At 40.8% G+C, this 25207-nt stretch overlaps 1 long non-coding RNA gene across 2 annotated transcripts; it reads left to right on the forward strand.

Moving 5' to 3' along the window:
* The first annotated feature begins 6 nt into the window (after positions 1-6).
* Positions 7-24157, forward strand: LOC138170993 (uncharacterized). Of its 2 annotated transcripts, XR_011170786.1 has the most exons (9): positions 7-13515; positions 13928-13997; positions 14614-14795; positions 16078-16221; positions 17232-17686; positions 19508-19635; positions 20753-20915; positions 22239-22355; positions 24045-24157. It is a non-coding gene; the product is annotated as an uncharacterized lncRNA (long non-coding RNA). The 2 variants fall into 2 exon arrangements; XR_011170787.1 differs by lacking the exon at positions 20753-20915.
* Positions 24158-25207: the final 1050 nt, after the last annotated feature.

Here is a 25207-nt window from a genome sequence, read left to right on the forward strand (position 1 = left end):
TTCTCTCCTCTTCCATCTGGAGGCTGGAGGTGAGGCAGGAGACAGGATGGGCACTGTGAATGGCACAGATCACTCTTCCATGCACAGTCTGGAGGTTAGACAGAAGATGGAGCGCATGTCGCACACTTATTGACTCCAGGCAGGAGATAGACAGGGTTTGGTGAAAGACATCCTTCTCACTTCCTCTCACTTCCACTAAAGGCTAGAGATGAGGCAGAAGACTTATGGAGAGCAGGCAGGAGAGGCAGGGGGATGAAATACAGTGACTTTATGTTCTCTTCCCTTCTCTCCTTCATCTTTTATCCAGTTAGGTAAGATCTGACAGGAAACTCTTGGGGGCATATTGGAAGGTGACTGTCTCTCCTCCCAGATACAGAAGCTTGAAACCAGAAGGGAGAGTCATAGAGATCAGGCAGGATACATGTGAAGGCACTCACTTCTCCTTATGTCCTTTCCTCTCCTCTTCCTTGTGGAGGCTGAAATCCAAGTAGAAATCACATGGAGATCAAAAAGGAGAGGAATGGGAATAATGGAAGGTGGTCACCTCTCCTCCTCCCACTCTCACTGGAATCTGAAGAAAAGCCAGGGAGGAGTTCCACGGAGCATCAGGTTACTGCCTCTCTTGTTTCCTTCTCTCCTCTTCCCTTTGGAGGCTGGAGATCAGGTAGAAGACAGACAGTGCACAATGCAAAGCATCCACCACTCCTCATTGATGCAGAGGCTAGAGACTAGGCAGGAGACTTGTGGAGCCCACCAAGGAAATGCACGGAGCACTATGGGAGGCACGCACACCTCTTCCCACTCTGATCAGAGGTGGGAAACCAGGCGGGAAACTCATGAAGCTCAAGCAGGAGACCCAAGGAAGGCACCTGCCCCTGTTCTTTCCGTCTCTCCTCTTCCTTTTGGGGGCTGGAGATCAGGCAAGAGACAGTCATGTCACAATGGAAAGTCACCACTTCTCTTTGATCCAGATCCTGGAGACTTGCTCAGAAACACATGGTAATCAGGATGGAGAAGCACGGGGCAGGATGGAATGCACCCACCTTTTCCCTCTCCTCTCCCCTGCAGAGGATGGAAATCACAGCAAAGGCAGATGGAGTCCAATGGAAGGCACTTGATTCTTCTGTTCCCATTTCTGCTGCACGCTAGAGTCCAGGCAGGAAACTCATGAAGTTCGGTAAGGAACCACATGAAAATCAGGTAGGAGACTCCTGGAGCACTCTGGAAGGCACTCACACCTCTCCCTTCCTTTCCTCTCCACTTCTTTCTGTAGGCTGGAGATGAGGCAGGAGACAGGAAAGGCACAAGGGAAGGCACTGGGCTCTCCTTTTTCCTTCTCTCCTCTTCCATCTGGAGGCTGGAGATGAGGCAGGAGACAGGAAGGGGACAAGAGAAGACATCTTCCTCTCTTCCTTCCTTCTCTCCTCTTCCATCTGGATGCTGGAGTTAAGGAAGGAGACAAGACGGGGATAACAGAACACATCCTCCTCTCCTCCTTCCTTGTCTCCTCTTCCATCTGGAGGCTGGAGGTGAGGCATGAGACACGATGGGCGCTGTGAATGGCACAGATCACTCTTCCATGCACAGTCTGGAGGTCAGACAGAAGATGGAACTCATGTCGCACACTCATTGACGACAGGCAGGAGATAGACAGGGCATGGTAAAAGACATCCTTCTCCCTTCCTCTCACTTCCACTAAAGGCTAGAGATGAGGCAGAAGACTTATGGAGAGCAGGCAGGAGAGGCAAGGGGATGAAATACAGTGCCTTTATGTTCTCTTCCCTTCTCTCCTTCGTCTTTTATCCAGTTAGGTAAGATCTGACAGGAAACTCTTGGAGGCACATTGCAAGGTGCCTGTCTCTCCTCCTAGATACAGAAGCTTGAAACCAGAAGGGAGAGTCATAGAGATCAGGCAGGATACATGTGAAGGCACTCACTTCTCCTTATGTCCTTTCCTCTCCTCTTCCTTGTGGAGGCTGAAATCCAAGTAGAAATCTCATGGAGATCAAAAAGGAGAGGAATGGGAATAATGGAAGGTGGTCACCTCTCCTCCTCCCACTCTCACTGGAATCTGAAGAAAAGCCAGGGAGGAGTTCCACGGAGCATCATGTTACTGCCTCTCTTGTTTCCTTCTCTCCTCTTCCCTTTGGAGGCTGGAGATCAGGCAGAAGACAGGCAGGGCACAATGGACAGTCACCACTTCTCTTTAATCCAGATCCTAGAGACTTGCTCAGAAACACATAGTCATGAGGATGGAGAAGCACGGGGCAGGACGGAATGCACCACCTTTTCTCTTCCCTCTTCTCTTCCCAGCATAGGATGGAAATCACGGCAAAGGAAGATAGAGTCCAATGGAAGGCATTTGATTCTTCTGTTCCCATTTCTGCTGTACGCTAAAATCCAGGCAGGAAACTCATGAAGTTCAGTAAGGAGCCACATGAAAATCAGGTAGAAGACCCCTGGGGCACTCTGGAAGCCACTCACACCTCTCCCTTCCCTTTCTCTCCACTTCCTTCTGTAGGCTGGAGATGAGGCAGGAGACACGAAGGTCACAAGACAAGGCCCCTGCCTCTCCTCCTTCCTTCTCTCCTCTTCCATCTGGAGGCTGGAGATGAGGCAGGAGACAGGATGAGGATAACAGAACTCATTCTTCTCTCCTCCTTCCTTCTCTCCTCTTCACTTTGGAGGCTGGAGATCAGGCAGAAGACAGACAGGGCAGAATGGAAAGCATCCACCACTCCGCATTGATGCAGAGGCTAGAGACTAGGCAGGAGATTTGCGAATATCAGGAACGAAATGCACAGGGCACTATGGGAGGCACGCACACCTCTTCCCACTCTGGCCAGACGTGGGAAACCAGGCCGAAAACTCATGAAGCTCAGGCAGGAGACCCAAGGAAGGCACCTGCCCCTTCTCTTTTGTTCTATCCTCTTGCCTTAGGGGCCTGGAGATCAGCAAGAGACAAGCATGGCACAATGGAACGTCACCACTTCTCTTTGATCCAGATCCTGGAGACTTGGTCTGAAACTCACGGTAATCATGATGGAGAAGCACGGGGCAGGACGGAATGCACCCACCTTTTCTCTTCCCTCTCCTCTTCCCTGAAGAGGGTGGAAATCACGGCCAAGAAAGATGGAGTCCAATGAAATGCACTTGATTCTTCTGTTCCCAATTCTATTGTAGGCTAGAGTCCAGGCAGGAAACTCATGAAGTTCAGTCAGGTGCCACGTGAAAATTAGGCAGGGGACTTGTTAAGCACACTGGAAGGCACTCCCACCTTACCCCTACCTTTCTCTCCTGTCCCTTCTGGAACTTGAAGATGAGGCAGGAGACAGGAAGGGCAGAAGAGAAGGCATCTGCCTCTCCTTCCTTCTCTCCTCTTCCATCTGGAGGCTGGAGATGAGGCAGGAGAAAGAAAGGGCACAACAGAAGACATCCGCTTCTCCTTCTCTCCCCTTCCATCTGCAGGCTGGAGGTGAACCAGGAGACAGAAAGGGAACAACAGAAGAATTCGCCTCTCCTCCTTTCTCTCCTCTTCCATCTGCAGGCTGGAGGTGAAGCAGGAGACAGGAAGGGCCCACCAGAAGACATCTGCCTCTCCTTGCTTCTCTCCTCTTCCATATGGAGGCTGAAGATGAGGCAGGAGACAGAAAGGGTACAACCAAAGACATCCGCCTCTCCTCCTTCTTTCTCTCCTCTTCCATCTGGATGCTGGAGGTGAGGCAGGAGACAGGAACGGAACAACAGAAAATTTTGTCTCTCCTCCTTCCTTCTCTCCTCTTCCATCTGGAGGCTGGAGGTGAGGAAGGAGACAGGAAGGCCACAACAGAAGGCATCTGTATGTCCTCCTTCCTTCTCTCCTCTTCCATCTGGAGCCTGGAGGTGAAGCAGGAGACAAGAAGGACTCAAAAGAAGACATCTCCCTCTCTTTCCTTCTCTCCTCTTACATCTGCAGGCTGGAGATCAGGCAGCAGACAGGAAGGGGACAAAAGAAGTTTATTGCTAGCATTTATCTGTGCAGTGTCAGCCTTGATGAAATTACGTGTCTCAGTTCACATATGTACTAATTGCTGCATGATCCCATGTTATTATTTTTCTTAAAAATGTATTTAATTTTTATTAGTATCATATATGTGTTGTATAGTTAGTTATGCTCCAGCTGTTTTTAACAAACTAATGTTTATTCTGCATAGCTTACTGATGTTATCATAGGACTGTAATGGTCACTGTGCAAGGTTGGAGTGGGTACCTTGAAAGGAAGGCTCAGATAAAATAAGACCCTGGGTATTAAAATGAACTAATTATTGGAACAGGTTTTTACAATTACAGTGATCCAAGAAATGTGTGCTTTGGAGTTGTATATCATCACATGATCTAAGGTGACCTCCAGGGAGACCAAACATGGCCAACCACCTCATTCAAGAGTGCAGAGGGGGTGGAGCCTTCTCCTGGCACAGCTCTAAGGAAATCACTGACCCTCCAAAACTTATTGATCTAGAGATTCTCTAAAAGGAGTAGCTTTGAAATAACTCCAAGACAAGAACCAAAGTGGGGAAATAGATTTTCCAAAAAGACTATGCAAATACTCAGGAAAAAATGAACTAAAACTCTCAAAGAAGTGATTGGAAGCAAGTAATATAGATGATAAACCCAAAAATGGGACTCACCAAACAGAAATCCATGACTTCATGAGAGAGCAATTAATACAAGAACAAAATCAAAAGATTAAAAACATAGAAAAATATAAGATATCAGACATCAAAAACAACTTATCTGGAAAACAGATCAAAGGAAGATAATTTAAGAATTATTTAAACTCCCTGAAAACCATTGATTAAAAAGAAGCCATGATTTTATACTTCAAGAAATCATATACAAAAACTAGAAATATAAGACAAAGTAGAGATAGAAGGAATTCACTTATGACCTCCTGAAATGAACCCCAAAGCTAAGTTCTAAAAGTGTTATACCCAAAATGAAAATCTCCCAAGTCAGTGCTAAATATTCTTGTTCAAAAAGGAAAAAAAAAATGCAATGGGGAAAATGAGTCAATAGGATCCTACCTTTACCTATGCAAAGTCATCCCCTCAACTTTCCTAGGCATGAGCATCCCCTAGTAGCATTTCTTGGATCACACTTCCTTTGAGCAGCTTCTGGCATTTCCCTTGAATGGTGGATTATTGTCAATATAATCTGAACAATTCTATGTGAATTCAAAACTCATAATAATATCAAATTATATCACTCTCATGTTGTTGCAGTAACAGTTAACAATAAAAAGTTTACCAGATCTTTAAAAAAGAATTCACTCAGCATCCTTTTCTTCTTTTTTCTTCTCTAGTTTAAATTCATCCTGATGTAAAAATCAATCATTAGAAGTTAAGAAAACAGTTAATAATGAAAATAATTACTTAATAAAGAAATTAAGGAAATTATTAAGAAAATAATTCTGCAATTCCACATAGATAGTAAATATATAATAGTTCGATCAAAACCCAGAGTATTTCTGCATCCTCACATAAAGCAAGTTCATTTTTTGGGTTTGGGCCATCATGGTGAAAAGTGAAAGTAAATGTTTGTGAGCTTGGTCCCCCTGTTAGCTTTGTAATATTTGAGAACTCTGATCAATGCAATGCACAACCATGTCTCTAGAGTACCTATAACAAAGCTTCTTACCGCTTCCCTCATGCTCCACCCTCAACAAAGAGGAGATAGACATGAAGTACAAAGACATACATTTTCATATGTGGCCATTGTATGTATTTGTTTTTCCTGTTTCAAGATACAGTTGAAAGCACTCTCATTTGGATTCTGGTACATTAATCTAGGTGAGAATGCTTTTTTATTAACTCACTAATATGACTTACTAACTCTTCCTTGACTCAGTCAAAGTCATTGTGTGAGAATCTAGATCAAATGCTAAACAACTTCCTTATTTTTTTCTTTTTAAAAAATTTCAGACAAGGGGTGGCTCGGTGGCACAGTGAATAGAGCACCAGTCCTGGAGTCAGGAGGACCTGAGTTCAAATATGGCCTTAGACACTTAACAAAAAAAAACTAGCTATGTGACCTTGGGCAAGTCACTTAACTCCAATTGCCCTACCTTCCCCTCTCCAAAAAAAAAGCAAAGAAAAATGTTTTTTAAAATTCAGACAAATATTAAAACTTAAATACATAATAAGAAAAAGAAACATTAAAAACTTAAATAAAAAAGAAGAAAAATGTTATGTGCACAGCAGAACATAGGAGAGGATTCAGAACATATAGCAATAACTTACCATTTCAAGAAAGGCTACATATTAAATGTTGTACATTATGTTGAAAGCTGTCCATCTTTGCTTCCTTGTAGGTTTTCTTTTGTTTTCTGATGTAAATTTTTTATTTTGTTCTTTTTTCCCTCTTCCTCCCCCCTACAAGCCACCTCAAGGCTACAATTGAGCATGGATATATTTATATATAAGTATTGATATATACATACAAGTATACATATATACACATACATATATACATGTATGAACATATACTTTTTTCCAAAGAGGTTCTACTACTAATCTTGGTCTTGTTTTGTTGTTGTTGTTGTTTGGCAAGGCAATTGGAGGTAAGTGACTTGCCCCAGGTCACACAGCTAGTAAGTGTGTCAAGTTTCTGAGGCCAGATTTCAACTCAGGTTCTCCTGACTCCAGGGCCGGTGCTGTATTCACTGTGCCACCTAGCTGCCCCTCTAATTCTGTTTTTATGTTTGTGCATATCTCTTTTCTCTCTCTCTCATAACTCCTCTACTTCTACCTTGCCCTCCTATTCCTTAACCTACCCCCACTCCAGCAATCCCTCCCTTATTCTCCCATTCCCCTAATTCTAAACACCCTTTTGTACACTCCTTTTAACCTATTCCCTCACCCTCCCCTATAAAGATTCCTCCTTTATCTTCTACCCCCTCCCTATCCCCTTAAAGTTTTATTTCTTTCTAAATTTAGAAGACTTTTATACTCTTCTAGATGTATATGTGCTTTTCCCTCTTAAACTCCTTCTCTATGAAAGTAGATTTCCAGAACTAACTTCCTCCATCTAATTCCTCTGTATTGGTTCTTCCTCTCGCACCTCATTTGTATAAAATAATTACTCTTTTAGTTGTTATTGAATGCTTTTACTTTTTGAAGTCATATCATACTCAGGTAGATCCCAGTCTTTCATATAAGCTACCTAATTACCGACAACAATTTTAGACATAGGTTTTACATTTTCCATACATAAAAGTTAACATTCCAGCCTTATTTAGTCCCTTGTAATTGGTCATTAGTATGTACCTTATATTTCTCTTGTCTTTTGCATGTCAAATCTTCTATTGAGTTCAGGGTTTTTTTTTTCAACAGAGTCCTGAAACTCTGACAGTTGATCAAATATTCATTTTTTTGTTCAGAATTATGCTTAGCTTTGCTGGGTATGATATTTTTGGCTGGAGACCCAGTTCTTTTGATCTTCGATATATAATGTTCCAAGACCTGCAAACTTTTAGTGTTGCCAATGCTAGGTCTTGTGTGATTCTAACTGTGGTACCATCATATGTAAATCGCTTTTTTTTTCTCATAATATTTTGTCCTTGATCTGGGGGTTTCAGAATTTAGCTATAATATTCCTGTGAGTTTTCCTTTTCAAAAGTGCTTCTAACTACCCTCTCCCCTAATCATCCCTCCCTTCTATCATCCTCCCTCTTATCCCCTTACCCTCTACTTTCCTGTAGGGTAAAATCCCCATTTGAGTCTGTATGTTATTCCCTCCTTAAGCCAAATCCAATGAGAATAAGGTTGACTCATTCCCTTTCACCTTCCTTCTCTTTCTCTCCATTGTAACAGTTTTCTCTTGCCTCTTTTATGTGAGATAATTTACCCTATTCAATCTCTCCCTTTCTCCTTCTCCCAATACATTCGTATCTCACCTCTTAATTTTATTTTTTAGATATCATCCCTTCATATTCAACTCAACTTGTGCCCTCTGTTATGTATACATGCACACACACATATACACATAAACTCTTCTATACACACATATATTCCCTTCAACTATCCTCATACTGAGAAAAGTCTCATGAGTTACAATTATCATTTTTCCATGTAGGAATGCAAATAGTTCAACTTTAATAAGTTCCTTAAGATTTCTTTTTCCTGTTTACCTCCTCATGCTTCTCTTGCTTCTTGTATTTGAAAATCAATTTTTCTGTTCATCTCTGGTCTTTTCATCAAGAATGCTTGAAAGTTCTCTATTTCATTGAATATCCCTATTTGCCCCTGAAGTATATGCAGTTTTGCTGGGTAGATGATTCTTGGTTTTAATCCTACCTCCTTTGATCTCCAGAATATCATATTACAAACCCTTTAAACCCTTAATGTAGAAGCTGCTAGATTTTGTGTTATCCTGAGTGTGTTTCCGCAATAGTCAAATTGTTTCTTCCTGACTGCTTGCAGTATTTTCTCCTTGACCTGGGGGCTCTGGAATTTGACTATAATATTCCTAGGAGTTTTCTTTTTGTAATATCAGTGATTTCTTTCAAATTCTATTTTATCCTGTGGTTCTAGAATATCGGGGCAATTTTCCTTGAGAACTTCTTGAAGGATGATTTCTAGGCTCTTTTTTTGATCATGGCTTTCAGGTAGTCCAATAATTTTTAAATTATCTCTCCTGTATCTATTTTCCAGGTCAGTGGTTTTTCCAATGAGATATTTCACATTGCCTTCTATTTTTTCATTTGTTTGGATCTGTTTTATAGTACCTTGATTTCTCTTAAAGTCATTAGCTTCCATTTGCTCCAATCTAATTTTGAAGGAATTATTCTCTTCAGTGAGTTTTTGAAATCCCTTTTCCATCTGGCCAATTCTGCTTTTTAAGGCATTCTCCTCATTGGCTTTTTGGGCCTCTTTTGCCATTTGAGTTCGTCTATTTTTTAAGGTGTTATTTTCTTCAGTCAGGCTGTTGACTTGCTTTTCATGATTTTCTTGCATCATTCACATTTCTCTTCCCAATTTTTCCTCTACTTCTCTTACTTGGCTTTCAAAATCCTTCTTGAGTGCCTCCATGGCCTGCGACCAGTTCCTTTTTTTCTTGGAGACTTTTGATGCAGGAGTTTTGACTTTGTTGTCTTCTTCTGGTTTCATGTTTTGATCCTCTTTGTCCCCAAAAATAGATTCTATGGTCTGATTGTGCTTTCTATATTTGCTCATATTGCCAGCCAATACTTGACTATTGAAGTCTTTGCCAAGGTCGAACTCTGCTTCCAGAGTGGAGATATCTGTGTCCCAAATTGCTGGGGTTTGCGCAGTTGTTGTCAGAGCTATGAGGAGGGTGCCCTCTCTACAGACACCACAAACTCTGGCACACTGGCATTTCTCACCCTAGGACCACTACCCACAACTGCAACCTAGATCCAAGCAGGTCAAAGCAAGAACAATTACCCTTTTAATGGCCCCTTGGTCCCCCTGTGATCTCAGGCCAGGAGCTCTGGAGGCAGCCACATGGCAGCAGTTGCAGCTACCATGCTGCTGCACACCTCTGTCCCCGGGAGCAGGGCCGGACCTCGCTCTTCTCTTACCCAGGATCAACAGGGTTCCCCACTGACGTTTTACTTTGTCTTTGGTGTTTATGGGTTGAGAAGTCTGGAAACTTCCACAGCTGTTGGTGATTCACTCTTCTGAAGTCTTCTCAGGCTGGTCTGTGTTGCTAGTTGGGGCTTCCCCGAGTCTGTACCCATATAGCTCATGCAGGACTGTGCTTGGCTCCCAGTCCAGTGTGATAGACCCTTCCTGTCTGCCTGCCAGGCTGCTTTCAGCAGGAGATTTGTTTCTCTCTGTCACTTTGTGGGTTCTGTAGCTCTAAAATTTGTCTAGAGTAATTTTTTACAGGTATTGGAGGTGATTGGAGTGGGAGCTCAAGCAAGTCCCCCCCTCCCCCATTATGATTTTCCAGGAACCATTTTCCTCCTCAAGATTCTGGATCTCCTTTTCTAATTGTTTGACTTTTTTGTCATAATCTTCTTGTTTTTCTTGTATTATTCTTTTAAATTTTTCCTCAATCTCTCACATTTTATTTTTAAAGACTTTTTAAAATTCTTCAGTAAATTCTTTATGGGCAGGTCATTTGACATTACTCTTTGGCATGGAAGAGTATTTCTTTGCTTAAGTATCCTCCTCTGAATATGAACACTGGTCTTCTCTGTTCCCATAGTATTTCTCTATGGTTGGATTCTTTCTCCTTTGCTTGTGCATTTTTGGGGTAATAATTTAGTTTTTGTAATCACCTCTATTCCTGGGAGTATGATCCTCTTCAGTTCTCCTCTCTGACCTTGAACTCAAACCATGACCTCCAGCCTCCCTTAAGTGCCTGCAGTCAATGATGTCCTGCCCCACTGCTTCTACACTTACCAGGCATGTGCTGATTCCTTCTCACTCCCATGCTCTTCGCAGCACAGCTGGCTCTGGTGTTCATTGTCAACAAAACTTCCCTAGATCTTCCCTGGCTAAGATACCCATCTCCCTGTACTGTCCCTGGAGTAAGATTTCCTGTTTTTGGGGCAGAAGCACCCCCTTAAACCAGCTAACCCCACGGCTTGCCATTTGTTGTTTAAGCAACTTGCTGTTAGTTGTCAAAGGGGATCCTAACCTGGAGGTGTTTACTCTGAACAAGGAGGAAATCTTATCCTGGGATTTTTCTTCAGGTTTCTCTGTCCCAAGAGAACCCCTGTTCTGTCCCTATTCTTGCTTCACCACTCTATGTTTGCACAGAGCTGCCATTTTATCTCTTTTGTAGAGGAAAATCTTGAGACTTTGACATTTTCTGACCTACTCTGCCATCTTCCCCTAAGCAATTTCTGTAAAATGAAGATGTTATCTCTAAATTGTGAAAGAGATTCGGAGTGCAAAGATTCAAGAGGTTAATTAAGCATGGCATTTCTATCACATCTGAAGAGCACATTGAGGACTCAGTTATGTAAGGGAAGGGAGAGAGTCAAAGAAAGTCATTGTCCTTGTGTTTACTTTGGAACAACATTGATGAATGTGTTGGGTTGGCTAGGAATGGGCTAAAACTTTTCATTGATGGTGTTAGTTATAGATGTGATAGTGTGTTGGCAAGGTGAAGTTTCTGATGATGGAGATATCATCTCTAATGGTGATTACATAACAGTGTTTATAGTTTTTACATGACTTTGATAGTGGGCATGTGAAAGTATTATTAGTGGGCATGTGACAATGATTGTTGAGATTGGGAAAATGATGATGGCAGAGATCAGACAGTAAAGGTTCAAGTTCTTATGGTGATCACATGACAATGTGGATTGTAAGAATGTAAAAGCTATGGAGTTGGGAACATGACAATAATGCTTATGGGATTTTGACAATGTTGTTCATGACTTTTTGAAAGTGAAGGTGGTAAGGATGTGGTGGTGGTGATGGTTCTAATGTGACAAGATAGCAGTAATGTGAAAGCAGTGTTAGTGATGTGGAATTGATGGTAGTAGAGATGGCTATGGTAATGTGAAAGAACACAATAATGACCAATTTCAGTATCATCCAGTTACAATCACAGAGTCTGATGGTGAGACATGCTTTCCATTTCTCAGGAGAGATATGTTGAATTAACTGTGGAATCCAATTCCAGACATGGTCAGTGTGTTGATTTTTTATGTTTGGCTTAATAGAATACAAGATAGGGATTTAGGGCTAAGTTGAAAAATGCAATAACATGAAAAAGGAATATTTAAGAATCATTAGATTTTCTGAAAAACATAATTTTAAAAGACTTGGACTATATAGTGTAAGAAATTACCCCAAATCTATTAGAAGCAGAGGGCAAATTATAGATAGAAAAGACCCAATCACCAATCACTTCCTTAAAAGAATCCACAGATAAAAGTCCCAAGAATCTCATAGCCATTTCAAAGTTCTCAAAGTCAAAGAAAAAATACCACAAGCATCCAGAAAGAAAGAGTTTAGGGGCCGCCAGGTGGCTCAGTGAGTAAGAGCATGGGCCCCAGAGTCGGGATGACCTGGGATCGAATCCGGGCTCAAATACTTAGCACCACACCCAGAAATAACTGGCTGTGTAACCTTGAGCAAGTTACTTAACCCCGATTGCTTAAAAAAAAAAAGAGTTTAAGTACCAACAAATTTATTCAAGTACAACAAATGTAATAATATACATAACAACAATTGCCTTGGAAAACAAGTCAAAAAGGGGTATTTAAGAATTATTTGATTTAAGAACCAATTTTGTGTGTTACATTATAATCAGGATGACACAAAACCTGGAAGCTTTTACTAAAAAACAGAAGGGATCATGGAATACAACATTCCAAAACACAAAAGTTCATTTTATTTGAAGATATTGGAATATTATTGGGTCACAAGAAATTATGAAAAGTAATTTTAGAAAGTCATGAGTGATATGAACTGATGCAAAGTGAAGTAAAAAAGATGAATAATTGATTGTATGGTTGTGTCATAATAATAATATTTAAAAAAAGAGGTCCATTGATACATTTTTAAAAAAATAGACGAAAACAGAATCAAATTCATTAGGGGACACAAACAGTAGGATGGTTTTGAGAGCAATGTCCAGAATCAATTTTATAATTTTAAAAATAAAGTAAAGAAGATGAAATGGAAATTCCTGGTTACATAAATTTCCTATTTTATGTTCTGATATTTGTCCAGAAATGTTATTTTTGTGTTTGAGTTCAGAACAAAAAGTATCCAAGAAAGAAAGTGATGGTTATTATCTGAAAGTGGTGATGTAACAATGATGGTCTTGGAGATGATAGTGATGGTAGTGGCCATATACCACTGAGGATTGTGGGGCTACAGAAGTGATAATGATGGAGATGTGAGAAGGACTATGTCAATGTGAGAGTATTCATGGTGGTGATGTGCCAGTTCTGATGGTGCTAGGGGATATAAAAGTGGCATCCTTTTACAACAGGCTCTAGGGGCAAGACCTTGATTCCAAGGTGGACTAAAGGATTGGAACCCATCAGCAAACATGGCCAATTGTGATTTGGTTGAACTATACTTAGTTACTTATTACTTCTCTTTTCTTATCCACTCACCTAGTCATGTTACCTGGTCCAGATATAATCAAAATGTATAGGAAGTAACTTGGAAGAAAAGAAAAGGTAAGAAAAAAATCAAGGGGTTCAAAAAGATTGGTTACCAAGCATCAAAGGTTCCTTGAGCTCCAGTTCTGAGAGAATGAATGTAAACTGGACCACCAAAGCTAAGGTAAGAAGCAGAATTGGCTTGGAAGGGAGAAGAGTGATCCCAGGGATAGCTAGAGGTGGGTGGGGTCACTGTAGCTATAGGTTTCCTTGATTATGATACAAGATGACTAGAAGAAATTTGTCAGGCTCATTTCCCTTTTAATTGGTACAAGATAATAAGAAGTTTGTTGTGGGCATTCCCTTGTCCTTCTGTAATAACAGCAAATTTCTCCCCACAGCAGGACCACCCACTACAACTGGATTACTTCACTAAGGTATTGCTCATTTCCCTAGTGCAGCTCACTCCCCCATACCATGTCCCTCATTGGGCTCCATTGTCCTTGGAGACTGAGAGTCAGAATTCCCTTGAACAAGCATTTGTCAGACCCAGACTATGTGCCAGGTGTTAGGTTAGGTTTCAGGACCCAAAGAGAAAAACCAAAGGATTTCGTGCATCTAAGAATCTACAGGCAATTGCTGGGAAATAATACATATATACATGCAAAGCATATTAAAAATGATTTTGGGGTGAGATGGTGAGGGTGACCATGTAAATGACCACGTGTAAAATGAAAAGCAGGTTGTTTACTGTATAACAGGGATTGCAGAGGGCACATTGTAATGGCAGGGAAGAATGAGGTAACTGAGCAGAAAATAATTGTTACTGTTCCTTTTCTTTTTTTCCAGTAATGCAGGCATATTGCCTGGTCCAGATACAATCAAAATATATTGTAACTGACTCAGAGGAAATGAAGAGGTAAGGAAGGATGAAGGGGGCCAAAAAGAGTGATCACGAGGGGGCTACCAGCCTCCTGTGCTCTACCTCTGAGAGGGTGAATCTAAACTTACTCGCCCAAGTTAGGGTGAAAAGGGGAGTTGACTTAGGTAGGAGATGAGTGTTACCAGGGGAAAGCTAGAGGAGGGTAGGAGTAACTCATAAAAGAGATCTGGAGTATGTTTGAGGTAAAGAATTACAAGAATTTAGAAGTCTGATCAATGAAATGTCCAATTGTGACTTCAGGGCACTGATGATGTAGCAATGTCCCACCACCCCAACTTCTTTCTGGAGACAAGTGGTGGTCTTAATGTGTGGAATCCATGCTCAGACAGGGCCAATAGGTTTTCTTGGATTGCTACGGCTACAGTAATGGAGTATGTGATAAAGTAGGTAGGTATAGAGTCAATGGGAAATCTCTAAAATGGAAAAAAAGAGAATTAATAAACTTTTTTTGTATTCCTCCCTTCCCCAACCTAACTTCTGTATAAATAGTGCCTGGAACATAGAACGTGTTTATTAATTGAATTTTGACTTGACTTTTCAAAGAAAATAATCTTACTGATATCTTCTCTCTTTGCATTACCTTCATGTCCAGCAAGTCATCCATTGCTATGGATGAGAGAAAAAGAGAAAAGTCAAAAGAAAAAGCAATTCAGCCAAAGGAACCAAGGTGTCAGCTAAGATCGAAGATGTGCATCACATTCCAAATGAACATCCTCCTACTGCTTCCATTAAGGAAAGGAAGTAGACTTTGTCAGCTCTTCACTGGGACCAAATGTAAGGACAATTATCCTTACATATCTTTCAATTTCCTTTTGTCACTCTTTATTTTTTCATTGTTGTTTTTCTGGTCTTGCTGACTTAATTTTCATCATCTAGTCAAAATATTTCCATGCTTTTCTGAACTCTTTACATTTGTCATTTCTGACAACAATAGCATATTCTTTTACAATCCTGTGCCACATTTTTTTTTTTGCCATTCTCCATCAATGGGCAAGGGCAGCTAGGTGGCGCTGCAGCAGATAGAGTACCAGCCCTAGAGTTGGGAGGACCTGAGTTCAAAACCTCAGACCCTTAGTAGCTATGCAACCTTGGGCAAGTCACTTCACCCTGTTTGTCTCAGTTTCCTCATCTGTAAAATGAGATGGAGAGGGAAATGACAAACCATCCAGTATCTCTGCCAAGAAAACCCTAAATGGGGTCATGAAGAGTCAGACATGACTGATCAGCTGAACAGTAACAACATCCATGGGCAAAAGCTTGTTCCCATTTCCTTGCTAGCAACAAAAAGGACTACTATGAATACACCTGAAACTTTTCTTTGTGTCTTTGACTGACTTAGAGTTTATATCTAGGTATATAACCTAGAGGTCAAGAGTTATGGTCATGGGGCAGCTAGGTGGCACAGTGAATAGAGCACCGGCCATGGAGTCAGGAGCATCTGAGTTCAAATCCGGCCTCAGACACAACACAAAAACTAGCCATGTGACCTTGGGCAAGTAGCTTAACCCCAATTGCCCTCCAAAAAGCAAAAAAAAAAGAGTTATGGTCACTTCTTTCAAATAATTCCAAATTATTTCCAGAATGGTTACACTACAATTTTACAGAGAGTCATTCAGTCCAGCTGATTATTCAAAGTCCCCCAACGTTGACTATTGCTATCTTTTTTTGTCTTTTTTGGGGGGAAGGAAGGCAGGGCAATTGGGGTTAAGTGACTTGCCCAAGGTCACACAAGTTGTGTTAAGTGTCAGAGGCTGTCTTTGAACTAAGGTCCTCCTGACTACAGGGCCAGTGCTCTATTCACTGTGCACCTAATTGCCCCAACTATTGCTATCTTTTGTCACCTTTGCCAATTTGCTAAATGCCTCCCATCCACAAGATCATATTTTGGGGCTCCTTCCTTCTACTAACATCAATATACAAAGTACCTGGAACCTAGTATATCCTTTTGAATTGCATTTTGATTTGTCTTTTCAAAGAAAATCTGTTTTATTGATATCTCTTCTTTTGACATCACCTTCATCTTCAAAAGTATCCCTCACATTTCCCTCCTAACCAGCCAGCCATGTCCATGGGGTAGAGGGGAAGGAAGAGATGAAAGAAAAAGCAGTTCAACCAAAGGAACCAAGACATAAAATGAGTCAAAAAGTCTATACTATATCCTGCACCATGAGTCTCCCACTTCTAAAGTGAAAGGAAGGAGGTAAACTTTGTCAATTATTCACTGGGGTTAAATGAGATCATTAGCATTACATACCTTTCAGTTTCTTTTTGTTGTTCTTTCTCCATTGTCGTAGTCATGGACTATATTGTTTTTCTGATCCTGCTAACTTGATTCTGCATTGGTTAGTCTAAAGATTTCCATGTTTTCTGAGCTCTTCACACTGATCATTTTTGACAACACATTCATGTTCCATTACAGTCTCATGCCACAATTTTTTAGCCTTTCTCCTCTCAATGGGCTGCTTTGATTACAGTTCTTTGCTAGCTTCAAAAAATTTCTACTATGAATATTTGGTTCTTCTGGGACCATTCTATGTGTCTTTGATGGCTTAGAATTAATGCCTAGTGGTAGAATCTGGGGGTCAAGAATCATGGACATGTTAGTCACATTTTAAAATTAATTTCAAATTGATTTCCAAAATGGTTGAACCAATTAAAGACTCCCACCAACAGTGAATCAATCTACCTGTCAACTTGAAACCCTCCAACATTGACCATTACCATATTTCATCCCCTGTCCATTTGCTTGATGCCTCACATACATATGGAGTGTTCACTTTCTAAAAGCATCTTTTGGTGGGGGGAGAGTGAAGGAAAGAGGGTCTAAGATGAATCATCTTTGTAAATCAGGATTTTCATTCATAGTGATTGTTTTAAGGTAGGGCGGGTGGGGAAAGAATAACTTGGGTGGGGTGGGTGGTGATGGTACACCTGTCAGTTGACAATTCCCTGGTGACTTATGCTGAAATGTACCCATTGTTTTTTTTTTTTAAAGCAATCGGGGTTAAGTAACTTGTTCAAGGTTACATGGCCAGTTATTTCTGGATGTGGTGCTGAGTATCTGAGCCCATATTTGATCCCCAGGTCATCCCGACACTGGAGCCGGTGCTCTTACTCACTGAGCCACCTGGCTGCTCCTCGAAATGTACCCATTGTTGCTCAGCAGGTCATCATTATTCATTGTCGCATTTCTCTTTTCCTTTCGTGCAGTCATGTTTCCTGGTCCAGTTATAATCAGACTGTATAAAAAAGTAAACTAGAAGCAAAAGAGAGGTAAGAGAGGAGTATGGGAGCAAAAAGGAGGGATTGCCAAGCTGGGAAATGGCTACTGAGCTCCTACTCTGAGAGGGTGAATTTATACTGGCCATTCATGCTAATGTAAGTAGTCGAGTTGGCTTGGGTGTAAGATGAGTGATCTCAGGGAAAGGTGGGTGGGCCACTGTATTTATGGGTTCTGTTGCTTATGATCCAAGGTAGCTAGAAGAAGCCTGTCAAGTCCTTTCCCCCTTCTATTTGGGAGAAGCTCCCAAGATCTATGTTACATGCTTTCACCTGTCCTATAGTAACAGCTGGTTCATCCCCACAGCTGGAGCCCAGGGCATCACTCATATCTACAATGAAGCCTGCCACTCCAGAGTCCACAATGGGCTCCACCCTGAGGAAAGGTAAAAAGAAACTGAGAGACAGAATTCCCTTAAACATGCATGTAACAGAGCCAGATTGTGTGCCAGGTGCCAGGCTGTTTCAGGACATAAAGGCAAAATCCAAAGTCTACCTAGGAGCTTAAGGATATTGCAGGAAAATGATGCTTACATAGAAAATTAAATACAAAAAATCATACAGTTATCCCTTCCACATTGTGGGGGTTAGAGGTGTGGCACCCTGTGACCTGGAAAATCCACATAAAAATGTTTGGTCCTCTCTTTGTACCAGAGAAGAAATATTCCAGCTTCACAAATTTCCTTCTCTCTTTTCTTGATATTATACATGACTACTATACATATATTTTATATGTTTCTGAGTTTGTGAACTTCTTCTGGGTTGTCTGCTGTCCTTTGCATGTCATCTGTGGCTTCTGCAAAACTCCCCACAAATTCCCATTTATTTTCTTATGCCAACCTGCGATATATGGAAACTGTGATGAGGAAAGTGGCGATGTGGAAGGGAGAACAGTACTCTCAAGTCTGGAGCGGGGGTAGTAGGCGTGATCGATCACCTGTGTGATATGAAGCATAGTTTGTTCAAAATACATGCGGGGTTACAGAGGGTCTAGTAAAAGTGCAGGAAAGACTGAGGTAGCACCAAGGTTGGGGTTGATAGCGATGGGGATGAACCCGAGCAGGGAAGGGATGCTCAGCCCAGGTAATTCCAGAACTTGGAATCTCAGTGAACAGTAAGTTTCCAAGTCCATTGTAGTAGTAGTGATGTTTCTGATTTTATGATCAGACCCTGAAAGAGAGTAGGGTGGGGTATCCTTGTAGGAAGTATAGATTAGGAGTCCTGGAGCTACAGTTATCCCTTCCACATCACAGCTTTCCCCATTGTGGTTTCAATATATTGTGGGTCGTCATAAGAAATTAAATGGGAATTTGGGGGGAATTTTGTGGAAGCCTCAGATGACACATGAAGGCCAGCAGATGACCCAGAAAAAGCTTAGAAACTCAGAAATGCATAAAATATATGCATAGTATTATGTAATATCAACCTATTTTATCTTTTAATACCATAATAATTTGGACAACTTCTCTGGTATGAAGGGAGAGCCAAAATATTTTACATGCATTTTCCAGATCATGGGGCACCACATCCCTAACTCCTGTAATGTGGAAGGGATACGTGTATGGCTTTCATTGAGGCGTGTTTCAGGTACTCAGCTCCAATGCTTAAGTAGTATAGCTCTGGGATTCTGCCCAATGTGGAGACATTAACTCCCTCCAGGTAGGGAGTCTCAGTGAGGACAGGATAGAAGGGGAAGGGTGCCAAGGTAGATGATGAGTTCCTGGTCCTATGCAGTGGTCAAAGTCTGGGTTGAGTAGAATTCTACTTGGCTGATTATGGAGGGCTGGAGCATGTCTGAGGTACAAAGAATTATAGGAATGAAGAAGTCTGATCAATGCAAGTGCCCAGTTATGACCTCTGGACACTGATGGTTTATCATAACCCTACTCTCTTTCAGAGATAGGTGGTGGACTGAAGGTGTGAAATCCATGTTGAAACAGGGCCAATGGGTATTCTTGTACTACTCTGGCTAGACTAATGAGTTCTGAGTCACAGTCAGTGGGGAATTCCTAAGATATAAAAAAAAGAGTATTAAAAAACATTTTTGGTACTTCTTCCTTCTTCCTCAGCCTGACCTATGTGCACAATGCCTAGAATATAATGCGTGCTTGCTAATCGTCTGCTGTCTTGACTTTCCCTCCCCACCCAAATCTGTTTTACTGTTGTCTTTTTGATATACTCAAAGGTTTCCCTCATCTCTCTTCTAGCAAGCCATTCATTGCTACAGAGAGGGTGAAAAAGCACCAGAACAGAAGCAATTCAGCCAAAAGAATCAACTGACTAAAGCTGTATACTCCATGCCACACCAATACACGTCTCAAATGAAAGGAAGGAGGTAGACTTTCTCAGTTCTTCACTGGGGCCAAACGCTGTCTTCACACATCTTTCCATTTCCCCTTGTTGCCTTTCCTCTTCCATTGTTGTCATTGTTGGGTATGTATTTTTTTCTGGTTCTGCTAATCTGATTCTGCATCAGCTGGTCTAAACATTACCATGCTTCTCATTTCACATTTGCCATTTCTGACAACATACTCATGTTCCATTAGAATCCATTGCCTCTATTTTTTTTTGCCATTCCCCATCATTGAGCAATCGCATTCTTTCCGCTTCCCTGCTAGAGTGATCAGCAATCTTTGTAAGTCTTGATTTTCATGCATTTGGATTGCTTCAAGGCTTTGATTCTTGGTACAGAGGTATGAAGCGCAGGTGGTGGGGTGAACAAGGAATACAGATAGGTTATATGATACTTTCTTAGGTGACTCGTGGCAAAAAATGTTACTCAGAAAGTCATGATTATTTACTGTTCTTCTCTTTTCCACCCAGTCAAGTTTGGAGGCAGTTAGGTGGCACAGTGGCTAGAGCTCTGGGCCTAGAGTCAGGAAGACTCAAATTCAATTATAGCTTCAGACACTTCCTACCTCTGTGACCCTGGAGAAGTCACTTCACTTCTATTTGTCTTGGTTTCCTCAACTGTAAAATGGTAGGTAGTACCTACCTCCCAGGGTTGTAGTGATGATCGTATGAAATAATATTTATGAAGTGCTTAACACAGTGTTAACACATAGTAGGAGCTCTATTAATGCTAGCTATAATAATTACGATAATAATATTATTTATATGATGAGTTATATAATATTATTGTTGTTATATTTACTACTTCAGTTATAATCAAACTATATAAGAAGTGACATGGAATCAAGGTAGAGTTAAGGAAGGATGATGGGGCCCAAAAAGGAGAGGTTGCCAAATTGACAAAAGCTTCCGAGCACTGAGATGGTGACTATATTGGTCACTCAAGATAAGGCAGGAGAGGAGATTTCACTTGGGTGGGAGATGAGTGATCCCAGGGAAAGGCTAGAGGGTTCCTCTGTTTATGGTACAAAGTCCTTTCCTCTTCCTTTTGGACAAGCTACCAAGACCTCTATACTGTGCTTTTCTTTTTCTTTCCATAGTAACAGCTGGTTGATCTCCACAGCTGGGGTACAGGGAAACCTGTTGTGATGGGATTACTTCAGCAATCACTCACTGAAATGCAGTCTGCTGTTCCAGGCTCCCCATCGGGCCCCTTTGTCCTTGGAATCCCTAAGGAAACATAAAAGACTGAAAGACAACTAGGTGAGGCAGTGAATTGAGTGTTGGGTCTGGAGATAAGAAGACCTAGGTTCAAATCCCACCTCAGAAACTTACTAGTTGTGTGACCCTAGGCAAGTCACTTAACCTTTGTTTGCCTCAGTTTCCTTATTTGTAAAATGGGAATAATAATAACACCTACCTCCCAGTGTTGTTGTGAGGCTCAGATAAGATAGTAATTGTTGCTTCGTGCCCAGCACATAGTAAACACTATATAAATGTTAACTATCATTATCATCATCATTATTATTATACAGAATTCCCTTGAACATGCATTTAACGGACCTATAAGGTATTCCAGGCACTAACTTTAGTCTGAATGCCCAAAGGTCCATTCATTATTTAGAATTTCATTATTAAGTCTCCTTGTGGGTCTGTGCCTTCTATATGTGATTGCTGAACTGATTACTTTTTTTGTTGCAGTATGGTTTGTAATGGATGAGCATATTATTTCTTCTTTTTGCATTTATTTATAATGTCCCTGTGCCCTAGTATGCTATAAATTTTCCATGTGGTACTTAAAATATATGTATATTATTTTGTAGTCCCATTTATTTTTTAAATTTTAATGAAAATTATTTGCAAATAATGATATATTTTATGTCCTTCCCACCTCCCCCATGCCCTGTATTGAGAAAGCAAGAAAAATAAAAGCCCCAGTTAGGAACATATATAGTCAAGCAAAACAAATTCCTCTCTTTGCTAAATTCCAAAATATTATGTCTCAATCTGTATTCTGAGCCCATAGTCTGTATCAGGATGTTAGTAGCATGACGTGGCCTACCCATAATTTACATTGTTACATTTTTCTTTGACCCACTAATTCTTTAAGATTAAGTTATATAGTCTTCAGTTAATTTCTAATAATTTCTTTAGCAGCTTTTTATTAAATATATTTATTGTCTTGTAGTATATAGAAGAAACATTTCATATTTCTCCTATACTGCATTTTTTTGTGTGCTCTAATACATGGTCCATTTTGTGAAGGGGTCATGCACAACTGAGAAATAGGTATACATCTTTCTATTCCCATTCACTAGTCTCCAGGGATCTATATCTAACCTTTTAAAAACTCTATTCAGGTTCTTCAATTTTTTTTTGTTTAGATTTATCTAGATCTGAGAGAGCTACTATGATATCCCCCACCATTATAATTATACTGTCTTTTTCTCCCTTTTCCTACTTATTTAACTTTTTCTTTAAGAATTTAGATGCCATTCTATTTGGTATTTTTTGTTTAGTATTAATATTAATTCATTGTGTAGGGTACATTTCAGCAAAATGTAGTTTCCCTGTTTATCTTTTTAGGTCTAGTTTTGCTGCTGCTTTGTCTGAGATCATGATTGCTACTCTTGCTTCAGGGGAAGCATAACAAATTTTGTTCCAGCCACTTCTTCAAACTTTGTATAAGTCTTTCAGTTTCAGGTATGTTTCTTCTAAGTAGCATATTGTTGGATTTTGATTTCTAATCCATCTGCTATCCTCTTCTGTTTAGTGAAAAATATTTTGGAAAATATAGATCAGGAGCCAAGGACTGAGAGAGACCAAATACTTGTAGACTATAAAGAAGTCTCATGACTGTCTGTCATGAATACTTTCTTCCAGAAAAGAATACAAAGGTGCTCAATATGGAGAGTACCAAATAACAATACCAAAATGAAATTGATTGAATTTCAATGGAGTTGAAAATGACTTGTTTATTACTGATATGGATTGGTAGTCTGTCAGATGATCAGCTTCTTAGAGCAATTTAATATAAAATATAATATAAAATTTAATATAAAACTAAGAGAAAGAATAAAATTAGAAAAAAACAGTATATGAAATTAAAACTGCACCATGACTTATTAATATAAGTTATTGAGGCCAAAGGGAGTCAATTTGGTATAGTGGATAGAGAGTTGAAATCAGAATCAGGAATACATGGGTCCAAATATCACCTTTGACCCATCCTGGCTGCATGCAAGTCACTTAACCTCTCAGTTCTCAAGGCAACTCCCTAAGACTACAAGTTGCAAAAAAGAAGCTGACCCACATTGGTAAAGGGAATTTCCTTGTTCTCCATATCGATAAAATCACAGGTCCTGTCCAAATAACCCTTATTTGCCAAACTGGTAGGTTAGGTCTGTCAGTCACCAAACATTTATTAAACACCTACTATGTGCCAGCTAGGTGGCGCTGCAGTGCACAGAACACCAGGCCTGGAGTCGGGATACCTCATCTCTCTGAATTCAAATCTGACCTCAGAAACTTACTAGTTGTGTGACTCTGGGCAAGTCCCTCACCCCTGTTTGCCTCAGTTTCCTCATCTGTAAAATAAGCTAGAGAAGGAAATGTCAAAGCACTTGAGTATCCTTGCTAAGAAAACTCCAAATGGGGTCACAAAGAATCAGACAGGACTGAAAATGACCAAACAACGTGTTCCAGGCCCTGTGCTAACTACTAGGGATAAAAAAAAAAGACCAAAGACAGTCCTGCCCTCGAGAAGCTCACAATCTAATGGAGGAGACAACATGTAAACAGCTATGTCCAAACGTGATATATAGAGGGTAAATGGGAGATAATCACTTAAGGGGGATTGGGAAGGGATTCATGCAGAAGGTGAGACTTCAGCTGAGGGGTGAAGAAAACCAGAGAAATTAGGCAGTGGAGATGAGGAAGAAGAGCATTCCAGGCATGGAGGACAGCCAGGTAAAGGCATGGAGGTGGGAAATGGTATCTTGTGCAGGGTATGACAAGAAGGCCAGTGTCAGGAGATTGCATGGTATGTGGGGAGCAGTATAAGGCATGAGAGGACTGAGAGGGGACACGCGAAATGAATGCCTTTGAAATCTAGATTTTGTATTTGATCCTGGAGGTGATAGGGAGCCAGTGGAGTTTATAGAGTAGGGAAGTGACAGGTCAGACCTGTGATTTAGGAAGATCACTTTGACAGCTGAGTATAGGAAGGACTAGAGTGGGGAGAGACTGGAGGCAGGGAGGCCAACCAGTAACTATCACGGTGATCCAAGTGTTAGGTAATGAGAGCCTGTACCAGGCTGGTACCAGTTTAAGAATCAAGCATATTAACAAAGGTATGACACTTTTGGCTTACTTGCAAATTTGCTTTTCCAGAGTATGTGGATTTAGTAGATCTGCAATCATTCAGCATTGTGTGGTGAGCTGACCTTAGACCCAGAAGGACCTGGTTGTGAATCCTCCCTGTCACCCAGAAGGTCAATGCAGGTAGGCACTTTCTTGGCAATTGACCATCTTTGAGAGTGACCTAGAGTGGAGGTGTCAAACCCATGACCCACAACACTCCTACATATAGCCAGAACCAGAGAAATATTTTACATATATTTATATATATTTACATATATAAATACATTTCCATATATATCCATATTACATACTTCACATGAATAAAAATACATCAAAACATGACTTTCAATGCCAATATACATCCACAGGGATCCTTAGGTACAGCAGGCTAGTGGCTCCCATTCCCATTTGAGTTTGACCTCACTGATCTAGAGTATTGAGAGGTTAGGTGACTTCTCCACAGCCATAGAGGCAGTAATGTCAAAGGTCACACTTAAACCCAGATCTTTCTGGCTCTAAGGCCATCTCACTATCCACTATATCACACTGCCATTGAAAAAGAAAGAGATTGCTCTAGTTTCACTTGTTCTTAGTAAAACTGCCAAACCTGTAGTGATCACTTCCTTTTCTAAGTGCTCACAAACCATCGTTTTCACAACCTTCTCTATAATTTTGCCGAGGATAGATAGAATTCATTGGTCTAAACCCACCTCCCCTTTTGGAGCATACAATACCTCTCTAGCTCCTATCTTCCACTATTTTCCAAATTAATTTCTTGTTAGCTGTTTCTGTTCTCTAGTAACCTTTGTTGAACAGGCTTCCTGCTCACTTTGGGGACCTATTTTCCCCTGTGTTTTTCTGGATCTTGTGATGCCAAAGAGAGACAGGTGTGGGAGCTGGAAGAGACTCCAGGACTATGCAAAGGGCCATTGTCAGAAGTTCCCTGGAAGAGCTTTAAAAAGGGCAGATGGAGTGCTTTGCAACATTTTTTTTTGTGGGGGTGAAGAAAACCTCTCTCCTCCCCCCAGCTATGACATACAGAGAGGAGATATAGAAAAGGCAGATATCTGACCATATAATTAGACTGGGGTGGAGGTGGTGGAGGGGGTGGAAGGGAAAAAGGATGGGATGGAATTTCACAGAGCTAACAAATGGAAGGCAGGGGTGAATCCAACTGGCTTCAGTCAAAAGCC

This window comes from Petaurus breviceps, unplaced genomic scaffold, assembly GCF_028583685.1.
Source record: "Petaurus breviceps papuanus isolate PSGF00001 unplaced genomic scaffold, PetGlider_PUasm1.0 400, whole genome shotgun sequence".
Taxonomy (NCBI): Eukaryota; Metazoa; Chordata; class Mammalia; order Diprotodontia; family Petauridae; genus Petaurus; species Petaurus breviceps.